The 10,792-nt window shown below is 45.5% G+C and overlaps 1 long non-coding RNA gene across 1 annotated transcript; it reads right to left on the minus strand.

Annotated features, from left to right (window-relative positions):
* Positions 1–676: 676 nt before the first annotated feature.
* Positions 677–4,387, minus strand: LOC123159570 (uncharacterized). Its single transcript, XR_006479787.1, has 3 exons — positions 4,183–4,387; positions 4,020–4,084; positions 677–960 (listed from the first exon to the last, which is right to left on the minus strand). It is a non-coding gene; the product is annotated as an uncharacterized lncRNA (long non-coding RNA).
* Positions 4,388–10,792: the final 6,405 nt, after the last annotated feature.

A 10,792-nucleotide genomic window follows, 5' to 3' on the forward strand; every position in this document is an offset into this window, starting at 1 on the left:
TACAATTTCAGGTTTAATAATCTTCATAGACAAGTAAAGTGACAAAGTGGTAATGTGAAATTTTTGCTGGCCAATGAGTACAAATTCTGGAGCTACAACGACTAGATGCTGAAAGTCAAGGATGTGTGAGGGTTGGCAGCTCGCTGGTTTAATGCGTGAGAGCCCATGCCTCGGTTCAATGCCCTCCACTGCCTTGCATGCCATTTACTGCGCGTGTCAGGTGCAGAAGACACGCAACACCGAATATTTATACGACTGGTTAAAATCCTTATACGGCTCATGCGTATTCAAACTGCACGAATCATGGGAGAACATGCGGTGTGGATACCAGCCGCGCGTGGCTGCATGTCCACTCGCGATTATTCGTGTTGTTTTTAGCTATTTTAAAGCTTAACTAGTTAGCGCTGTTTCACCTCTAATGCGATGAAAATTGAATCTTTTGTTTGTATCGTCAACTGCCCTAAAGATGTGCAAGTATTGATCTTCTGTTAACCTCTCTAATGGGTGGCTGATGGCTGGATGTGTTGATGAATCGATTGATGCATGCTTGATCTGTGCCGGTTCCCAGTTTTAAGGAGAATGAGTACAAATTCAGCAAGCATGATGCAGATTCTATTCTGGCAAACCGTCCACTATATTTTTAAAAGTTAAATCTGCTTTATTAATTAAACAACATGGCTACATCATTTACAAGTAAGGAGATTATAGCCTCGTGAGCTAATTATATCTAGTTAATCTTTGGATCAGGAACGAAGTGGCTTGTTTTCACTTGGGCCACTCAGTGCCATTGGATCTTATTTGAACGGCAGATGGGTGCGCGCATGTTACGCCGTGACTGCCAAGAGGCAAGTCTCCTGATCCCGGTCCGTCTTTGTCGTGCCCCGCAGAGTGGCTTCAGGCACCAACATGTTGTCTACCCTGGAAAATGTTTGTAGTACAGTTTTTCTACTCCGTTTGGACCTGAAACATAAATTACATAAATACAAGTGTGAACAAAAAAGGCAAAAATACAAAGAGTTAAACCAACGATAAAACTATTGAATTAATGAGTTTGCGTTCCTAATATTGCCGCTCACCAAGCGTGTTAATAAAATTAAGTAGTTTAACTTAAATACATTTGTGGAGAATAATATTGAACTTTAGGAATTATTGGAGCATTAATACAAGTTCTCAACATGTTAGCATCATCTCTAAATCTTCTCCTTCCTTGGCAAGTGCATCACTAATTTCTTCGGAGGAAGATTTGACAGTATCATGCCTCTGGATATATCTATGGAGGACAGAAGAGGCCCAATAATAATAGGGCGGCTCAAGCCTACAACTCAGTGTCCATCAAAACAAAACAAAAAATCAGGAGAGAAGGGACAGCAGGAAGCTTCGAGCTTCAGTTAGCCAAGAGCCAGCAGTGTTATCGAATCTTTTTTTTTCGACAAGACAAGGCAATATCTTCATCACAATGCCAAAGGATGTCGCCGACAAAGAGAAATATGGCAGATTAGACCAGACAAGCCAAAGGAGGATAATAAGAATGTTGCTCTAGGTATGTGGGTGAAGAGCAAGTGGGTTTTGAACAATCCATAGGTCTCAAGCCCTCTTTTCAGAGAATGTTGCGAGTCGACAAAAGGGCAATCAACGAACAGATGGTCGGAGATCTCAGGAGTGGAGCATCTTCCACAGCCCGAGCGGCGAGCACTGGGAGCAATGTTTGAGGTGAAGTGAGGATGTCTGATGACAGCAGCAGCAAAAAATATTGATATTACATTGAGCTCGATGCAAAGAAACCAGATAAGGAATTGCATGTATATCATACTCCATAGTCACATTTATAAGAAAACTACAGAAAACCGAAAACAGCCGCCTAGCTAAACCGATTTTCTCACAGAAAGTAGACATGGAAGAAACAGAGGGTGAGAGGGGTGTAGGCAGCATAAATAATTGGTCGGGCGTCACCACAAGGAGCACACAATCACAAATGGTTTCCCAGGCAAGAGAACCCGAGGAAGTACACCCCCCAAAGCAGCCACGCACCTCACTACTCTCCAAATTGAGCTACAACTAGCAAACGTTATACCTAGTGAAGTTTATGAGCCAGGCCCACAGAACAAAGAACAGCACAAACAGAAAAGTGGCAGGGCAGACTGAGTTTTGCCAGCTAGCTATTACAGGAACCTATTTCCTGAATTATTTAAATATTGTAAACCTCATAGTGGAAGTGTATGGCTATTTCATCATAACAGTCATGATATGTACTACCCCAGCCCTCTGCAGGACCCGAAACTCCGTGAGCAAGAAAAGGCATGTTTCTAAACATATAATTTACTCCTAGTTAACTTCACAAATCTGAATCCTTTTGCATGTTACCACCAAACTCTGTACATAAGTACACTATACGAACATCTACACAAATAACTACAGCTTCTTTGTTCACACAGAAATATGATTCGACCATCTTCACGAGTTAAATCGCACTGCATGGTTCCTGCATATGAATATTGCACAGGAAAAAGAACAGGTGGATGGATTGGAGAATAGGTCAAATTCAAATTGCCGAAACATTGATCTAATCAACCAAATTTTACATTCTTAAAGCCTCCTGAAAGGCTAAGGGTATCTGTCTGTGTGCACCGTCAGGACGATGATGATGATGCATCCGGAACACAGCAATTCCAAAAGTTCATGTCAAAGCCTACCAAATATAGCACACTGATACAATGGGCCAGCCACTAACTTGTCTAAAATATGTAACTGGTGATTCGAGTGAAATTCTTTGTGCAATTTGTGTGGTTCATTTGTTCCTAGGTCTATCCCTCGGTGTTCAAAATCATAGCCGACACCTAGTATTCTTGCAAATGAAGGATAAACACTAAACCTTTGGTCAGAACATTTGACAGAACATTTGACGAGAAGAGACCAACAAGCCATAAATAAGTTCTACTGTACCAGAGAAACTGGTATGTCAACTTGCTCACAGAACATATAATTCCAAGGGGGTCAATGGCTCGATCAGGATGCACCTGATCAATTTTACTTACCATGTGAAGCCCATGTGGAGTACTGAAAGGCAAAAGGAAGCACTTATGCATTCATAGATGGAAAAAACAAATAAACATACAATATTGCTCTGATTGAATATTGACCTAAGATGGATCTCGTAGCAATAAGAACCTCCCACCAAAGAACTACCTGTACATCATACTCAAGCTAATGGTATTCAGAATTTCACAAATGAATCAAGCAGACAAACCCTGCAGTCAGCAGGCTGCAGCAATGATATTTAGATGATTGAAGAAGACATCCCTACAGTTACACCGTGTAAGGAAATTATGCTAAATGTAAAACAGTATACAAATACTAATTTGTGCAGAAAGTAGACATGCAGGAAGCAGAGGGCCTAAACAGCCTACCTGGACCAATTTTGTTACAGAAAGTAAAAGTAGACATGCAAGAAGCGGAGGGTGTATTCGGGAGGAACAGGGGGAAATAACTGGTCAAATTACACAGCAAAGCCAGACAAAGTTTTTGAGTCATACCCTCAAAACAATGAAAAGCAGAATCCTAAAAGTTTCAGACCGACTAAGTGAGTCTGTCAACTAACTATTGCAGAATCTACTCCGTAAATTTATTTAAATATAGTTATAAACACGGACAGGGGAAGCATATGGTGTACTTCATAATAACAGACATGATAACTAATAATCTTTCTCAGGTGGCATATGCTGCGCCTTATGGGTATGTTTGGTTGGTACCCAAAATCAGCCTTATAAAAAAATTGGCCATAGCCAAACAACTTATGCTTCTTTCAATGATTACAACTTTTTTTGGCAGGCCCGTACCAACTTGCCAACTCTATTTCATATTCTTGTCAACGTAGCAAAACCTCGGCCAAATTTTAGCTAGTGCCAAATATTTCGTAGGGTCAACTTAGGCTCAAACCAAACATAGACATACAAAAAAAAGGAACAGTGGATTAAAAATAATTAGCATCTGATTTTAACAGAGCTGTTGAAACAGAGAAATACCTGAGTAAAACTGATATGAAGTTAGTTTGCACATGCAATGGTAAAACTAGCATACCACATCATTCCTGAACAGAAAACAGATAACAGAATCAAAGATTCAGCTAATGATGTTGTGACATGTAGCACCTCCCGATCAGAACAGTCATAAATGTGGAACACATACCTCTGAAAAAAATCTAATCAGTATTTGCTCTACCCAATGACAGGATGGATATCCAGGATATGTACAGTGCCAAATGCAATCAGCACTAAATACACTTGGCAAGCACTGCAGTATTGCAGCTTTATGTGAGCTTTGTGCTTCGAATGAGGTATCGTGCAAGTTGTTTTTTCTTTTCACACCACATCAACAAACTGAGTACAATCAATATCTTACTAGAGGGAGCTTACTAGAGGTTGATCCTCCTCCAGCCCCACCTGCATCGGTGCTCGCGCCCAGCACGATGTTCCTTGGATCCTTCCCAAATTCTGGGTATTTGAAGTTCAAGCTACATTAACCCTCTGGTAATGGTGCCTTAGGGTTACTCAGTGTGACGCCCGGGTAATCAAGCTACATTAACCCTCTGGTAATGGTGCCACGTACCTCGATTTATTGTTGATAATCTCGTGTTAGCTCGAAACCAAACCAAATTCAAATTTGAATTAAAGTCAAAACAATAAAAGTTTTCAAAATTGAAACAAAATTGTTCGGTGGACGCCAAATATTACAAAGGTAATTATGGGGCAACAAACACCTTTTTATAAAATGGCTAAATGATTTAAGATGATTTAAACAGAAAAGAATGAAATAATAAAAGAAAACAGAAAACAAACAAACAAAAAAAAGGGGAAAGGAAAAGAACCCCCCGGGCCAGCCGACCCAACTGGCCGGCCCATTCGACCACCGGCCCAACTGGGCAAAGGCCCAGCCGGCCACTCCGTCTCCTTATCCCCTCACCCCGCAAACCCTAACCCACTACCCGCACCCACACCCCACTCTCCCCACGACGCCCCCTCCTCTCTCCCGGTCTGGATCGGGATCCAGAGGAGGCCGACGCCGCCCGACTCCGCCCCGTCCACCCGTCCTCCCCGGCCGGCCTCTGCTTCCTCCCGGCGCCGCCCCGCCATCGCCGCCTCGACCCCGACAACGTCGCCCGAAGCGTCCCGGACGCCGCCGGACTTCCCATTCTACGCACGACGTCCCCGTCACCCCCCCTCGACCATGTCGCCGTCGATGGCCATCACCACCATCCCGACGCCGGCGCCCCACTGCTTACCCCGCCGTCCCCCCCGTCGCCAGGCGCTCGTCGGACCCCGTCGGCGCCATCCTGTCGTCTCTCCCTCGCCCTTCCCCTTGCTCAAGATCGTGCCCGAAGGCTGCAGACGCCGCGGCCACCGCCGCCCCGCTTGGACCTCGTCGGACGCCATCGCCGGACTGCCTCCCCGTCGTCCTCTCCGTCGCCTACTCGTCGCCGTCTTCCTCAACGGCTCCAATGAGCCTCGCCGCCCCAGATCCCCTGCAACGGGGGTGAGCAACGAACCCCCCTCTCCTTCTCCCCCCTGCTCCTGGCTGCGCCTGGCCGCGCCAAAGTGCGCGTGCGCCCGTCCCCTTCACCTCTGACCGAGCTCGCACTTCGTCGGAGCCCGCACTTCGTCAGAGCACTTCGTCGGGGCGCTAGCTCCTCGAGCTGCGGCTGTGTCGTCCGCGAGCGCGCCATCGAACCTCCCCGTTGCTCGCCCTGCCCGACCACCGCTCCCAGCGCCCACCTCCGCAACCGGCTCCTGCCCCGCGCCCCGGCACAACCCCGCCGTGGCCTTGCCACTACCGCCTTCGGCTGCGGGATTCGCTGCACCTGTGGCCGGCGCCCCCCCTGTCGATCTGGACGTATGCCCAGTCGGGCTGGGCACCAGCGCCCGTAACGCCCGACCCAGTATGGCCCTCTGGGCCACTGCCAACGGGGCCCACGCCCCAGGACGTTTTAATAGAAAAAGGAATTAAAAATAAAAATAATAAAAAAATGATTTAATAAAATTAATTAATAATTAATTAATTATCTAATGAATTAATTAAGTTAATTGATCCGGTTTAATTAATTTAATTAGCTAGTTAAGTTTAATTAAACTGTAATTAGATTAGCCTAAACCCTAATTAACCTAATTAGAGGATGACAGGTGGGTCCCCCCTGGACCCACATGTCAGGTTGACCAAGTCAACTCTGTTGACTACTGACGTCAGCGTGACATCATGCTGACGTCATAAATCCATTTTTCGAATTAAATAATTAATTAATTAAATTCCGGAAATTAATATAATCTTTAGAAAATCATATCTTTTAATCCGTAACTCGGATTAAAATACTTTCTACATGAAAGTTGCTCAGAACGACGAGACGATTCCGGATACGCAACCCGTTCGTCCGCCACACCCCCCTAACCTATCGAACTCGCAACTTTCCCCCTGCGGCTCCTCTGCCCGAAAACACGGTACCCCGGGAATACTTTCCCGGATGTTTTTCCCCCTTCACCGGTATCACCTACTACCGCGTTAAAGCACACCGAACACCGCGTATTGCCTTGTTATTTTTTTTTCTGATGCTTTGTTTGCTCTGTATTCATTATTTCTTCCCCCTCTTCTCTCCGGTAGACTACGAGACCGACACTGCTGCCGCCCAGTTCGACTACGGAGCTGACGACCTCTCTCTCTTGCCAGAGCAACCAGGCAAGCCCCCCCCCCCCTTGATCACCAGATATCGCCTATTCTACTCTATACTGCTTGCATTAGAGTAGTGTAGCATGTTACTGCTTTCCGTTAATCCTATTCTGATGCATAGCCTGTCATTGTTGCTACAGTCATTGATACCTTACCTACCATCCTAAATGCTTAGTATAGGATGCTAGTTTATCATCATTGGCCCTACATTCTTGTCAGTCTGCCTTGCTATACTATCGGGCCGTGATCACTTGGGAGGTGATCACGGGTATATACTATACATAGATACATACTATACAGATGGTGACTAAAGTCGGGTCAGCTCATTGAGTACCCGCAAGTGATTCTGACGAGGGGGCTGAAAAGACAGGTGGCTCCATCCTGGTAGTGGTGGGCCTGAGTTCCCGACGGCCCCCGACTGTTACTTTGTGGCGGAGCGGCAGTGCAGGTTGAGACCACCTAGGAGACAGGTGGGCCTGGCCCTGTTCGGCGTTCGCGGATACTTAACATGCTTAACGAGATCTTGGTATTTGATCTGAGTCGGCTACGAGCCTATACGCACTAACCATCTACGTGGGAGTAGTTATGGGTATCCCGACGTCGTGGTATCAGCCGAAGCACTTCAGACGTCAGCGACGGAGCGGCGCGCGCTGAATTGGACTGGAACGCCACTAGGCTAGGTCTGCTTTCGGCCGCGTACGCAACGTGCAGGTGTGCTATGGGCGATGGGCCCAGACCCCTGTGCGCTTAGGTTTAGACCGGCGTGCTGGCCTCTCTGTTTTGCCTAGGTGGGGCTGCGACGTGTTGATCTTCCGAGGCCGGGCATGACCCAGGAAAGTGTGTCCGGCCAAATGGGATCAAGCGTGTTGGGTTATGTGGTGCACCCCTGCAGGGAAGTTAATCTATTCGAATAGCCGTGATCTTCGGTAACAGGACGACTTGGAGTTGTACCTTGACCTTATGACAACTAGAACTGGATACTTAATAAAACACACCCTTCCAAGTGCCAGATACAACCGGTGGTCGCTCTCCCTCAGGGATACGAGGGGAGGATCGCCGGGTAGGTTATGCTATGCGATGCTACTTGGAGTTGCTACTTGGAGATGCTACCTGGAGGACTTCAACCTACCCTCTTCTGCCTGCTGCAAGACGAAGGTGACCAGAAGCGTAGTCTTCGATAAGACTAGCTATCCCCCTCTTATTCTGGCAATCTGCAGTTCAGTCCACTGATATGGCCCTTTACACATATACCCATGCATATGTAGTGTAGTTCCTTGCTTGCGAGTACTTTGGATGAGTACTCACGGTTGCTTTCTCCCCCCTTTTTCCCCCTTTCCTTTCTTCTGGTTGTCGCAACCAGATACTGGAGTCCAGGAGCCAGACGCCACCGTCGCCGACGACCCCTACTACACCGGAGGTGCCTACTACTACGTACTGCCCGCTGACGACGACCAGGAGTAGTTTGGAGGATCCCAGGCAGGAGGCCTGCGCCTCTTTCGATCTGTATCCCAGTTTGTGCTAGCCTTCTTAAGGCAAACTTGTTTAACTTATGTCTGTACTCAGATATTGTTGCTTCCGCTGACTCGTCTATGATCGAGCACTTGTATTCGAGCCCTCGAGGCCCCTGGCTTGTATTATGATGCTTGTATGACTTTTTTATGTTTTAGAGTTGTGTTGTGATATCTTCCCGTGAGTCCCTGATCTTGATCGTACACATTTGCGTGCATGATTAGTGTACGATTGAATCGGGGGCGTCACAAGTTGGTATCAGAGCCGACTGCCTGTAGGAATCCCCCTTCCAACTCCTTGGCCTAAGTCGAGTCTAAACTTTACAAAACTTTTACTAACATGGCTGTGCGGCCCATGGGCCCACGTCGCCATTGGGTGGTAGTAGGATCTTTTACTCCTCGACCTATACTCTGGGACTCTTATTTCTCTTCTGTTCGGGTTAAATGATTTTTGCTAAATCTAACATTAGGATCTCGTTATCACTTTCACCCGGAGAGCCCCTTATTAATGATGATCGTCTGCGGCACGTGAAGACCCTGAAGATACTCTCCGTTGTTAACCCGAGAACTTATGTTCATCGCATTTGCAATTCCCCTTCCACCGTCAACCCTTATGGATAACTACTTCCAGTTGTTATTCTTACATTCATCCCCAGTTGGTCTTGTTATTACCGGATACCTCGAAACACTCGTCGTTGTCTCGATAATCCTTGAGATTATCACCTTGCTGTTCCTTGTCACCTGAATACCCCTATGGATAATTCTCGCACTTATCGAGTATCCGCTCATCCCCCAGTTGTTCATGTGTTTCACAAAAGTCTTCAAAATAATATTCGATCTTCCGAAAATCCTCTGGAGCCTTTGGCTCTTGAAATTCTTGCTTGCTTGCATTATGGTTAATCCCATAAGTCTCGTAGTCTTAATGACATTCCTTGTCATTATCATTTTGAGTCTGTTGACTCAATATGTTTGCGAATACCCGCAAACATCATTGATCCTTATAAATTACCTTTCCGGCTGAGCTGCCATTCTTTTAACTGGAATTGGTTCTCGACCAATCCAATTGTCGTTGATTGTACCCTAAGGCTATTCAACTTATCCATCCCTAATCAGAGCATTGCTTCTGATCCCTTGATTTGGAAATCATAATTCCTTTGCATTTGACAATTGAGTTAGTCAGTTGTTTCTATAATTTGATCTCCTTGCACTCTTCTTCCTCTAGTTGAGTACCGATGCTCACGTCAGATCCCTTGTGGACCTTCAGGCCCATTGTTGGATTTTATCCGTCAGCATCCTTCATATTCAATAACCTTGTGAGCCTTCCCTTGGATACATAATGCCATTGGTAATTGTATCATCTACTTTCTCAACCTTGCTCTACTTTCGAGCTTGTGTTATTTACTCTTGAAACTTGTGGTATACGTTTCTAAGAAGCCCCTGTGGGTTGAACATATGCCTTCTCTAAACCATGTGAACCCGAAAGTTTTCACGAGTCATACTCTTCTGGTACTTCACCAGATAAAATTTCAACACTGCATCTTCATCGAACGTGAGAAGTGAATGAAAGGTTATGCATTGGAGAAGTGGGAGTCGACCTTGAACTTGTGTTCATGCCCATGGACACGATGTAGATCTTATCATTAAAGCTTCTTTTAAATAAATTATTCCTTTGGTATAAGTTCATCTTATATCTAGGATCTGGCCTTTTGCAACCGTGGTTCCGACCATGATTGTTCTTCTTTGATCTCATTTCTCGGACAAGTTAAAACAATTGTCTTCTATGGATCAATACACCAGTCCCACCTTTACTTTGATCTTGTGTCGAGTATTACCCCCCTGGTATCTCGAGATTATCATGGAACTGCATAACTCCTTATGAGTTCTTCATCAAGTGCTACCTTCCCACTGATTCCAATTTTTCGCGGGCTCTGAGTTATTGAACACTCAAAGACACCGATAACTGAACCGAGTCCGCTCTTCGGTTCAACAACTCTTCAGTAAGCTTCTATAAGTACGAGTTTGTACCCGATCACGCCATTCCTAGCCTGTTTGGCTATACCATTGTCGTGACGATTCTAACTGTGCTACCTGGTCCTTATTCTCGGAGCACCAATTTGCGACGATAGCTAAGCTTACGTCGATCTTCATCGTCATATCATTTCGCCTTGAACAACAAGCTTGGTTTCGAGTTTGTGTCGTACCCTTGGTTCCAATAACCTTTCACTTTATCATTACTTTGACTTGATGTCATCACCGGTCGATTACATCTTCATGAACTCTCGCGACAAATGTGTCGTGAATATCATCAACATTCTGAGCTCTTCCAAGAGATCTATTGAAATCATGATGAGAAATACCATCCTTGCCCTTGATGATTGGTGTTATCAGCGACAACATTATTGCATCCCCTCCAACACAAAACTTGTTCCTGTATTGTGTTGTACCTTGAGTTCCTTGCTATCCTGCAATTGTTCTTCTTTACCTTGGAGTATTACCATCCTTTATGTCAAGAATGTTCTGAGATTTGTTCCACCTCTTGAGAATTCTTGACATAGAAATACTTCTCACCATCACCA

The sequence above is a fragment of the Triticum aestivum genome, chromosome 7B (genome assembly GCF_018294505.1).
Source record: "Triticum aestivum cultivar Chinese Spring chromosome 7B, IWGSC CS RefSeq v2.1, whole genome shotgun sequence".
Lineage (NCBI taxonomy): Eukaryota > Viridiplantae > Streptophyta > Magnoliopsida > Poales > Poaceae > Triticum > Triticum aestivum.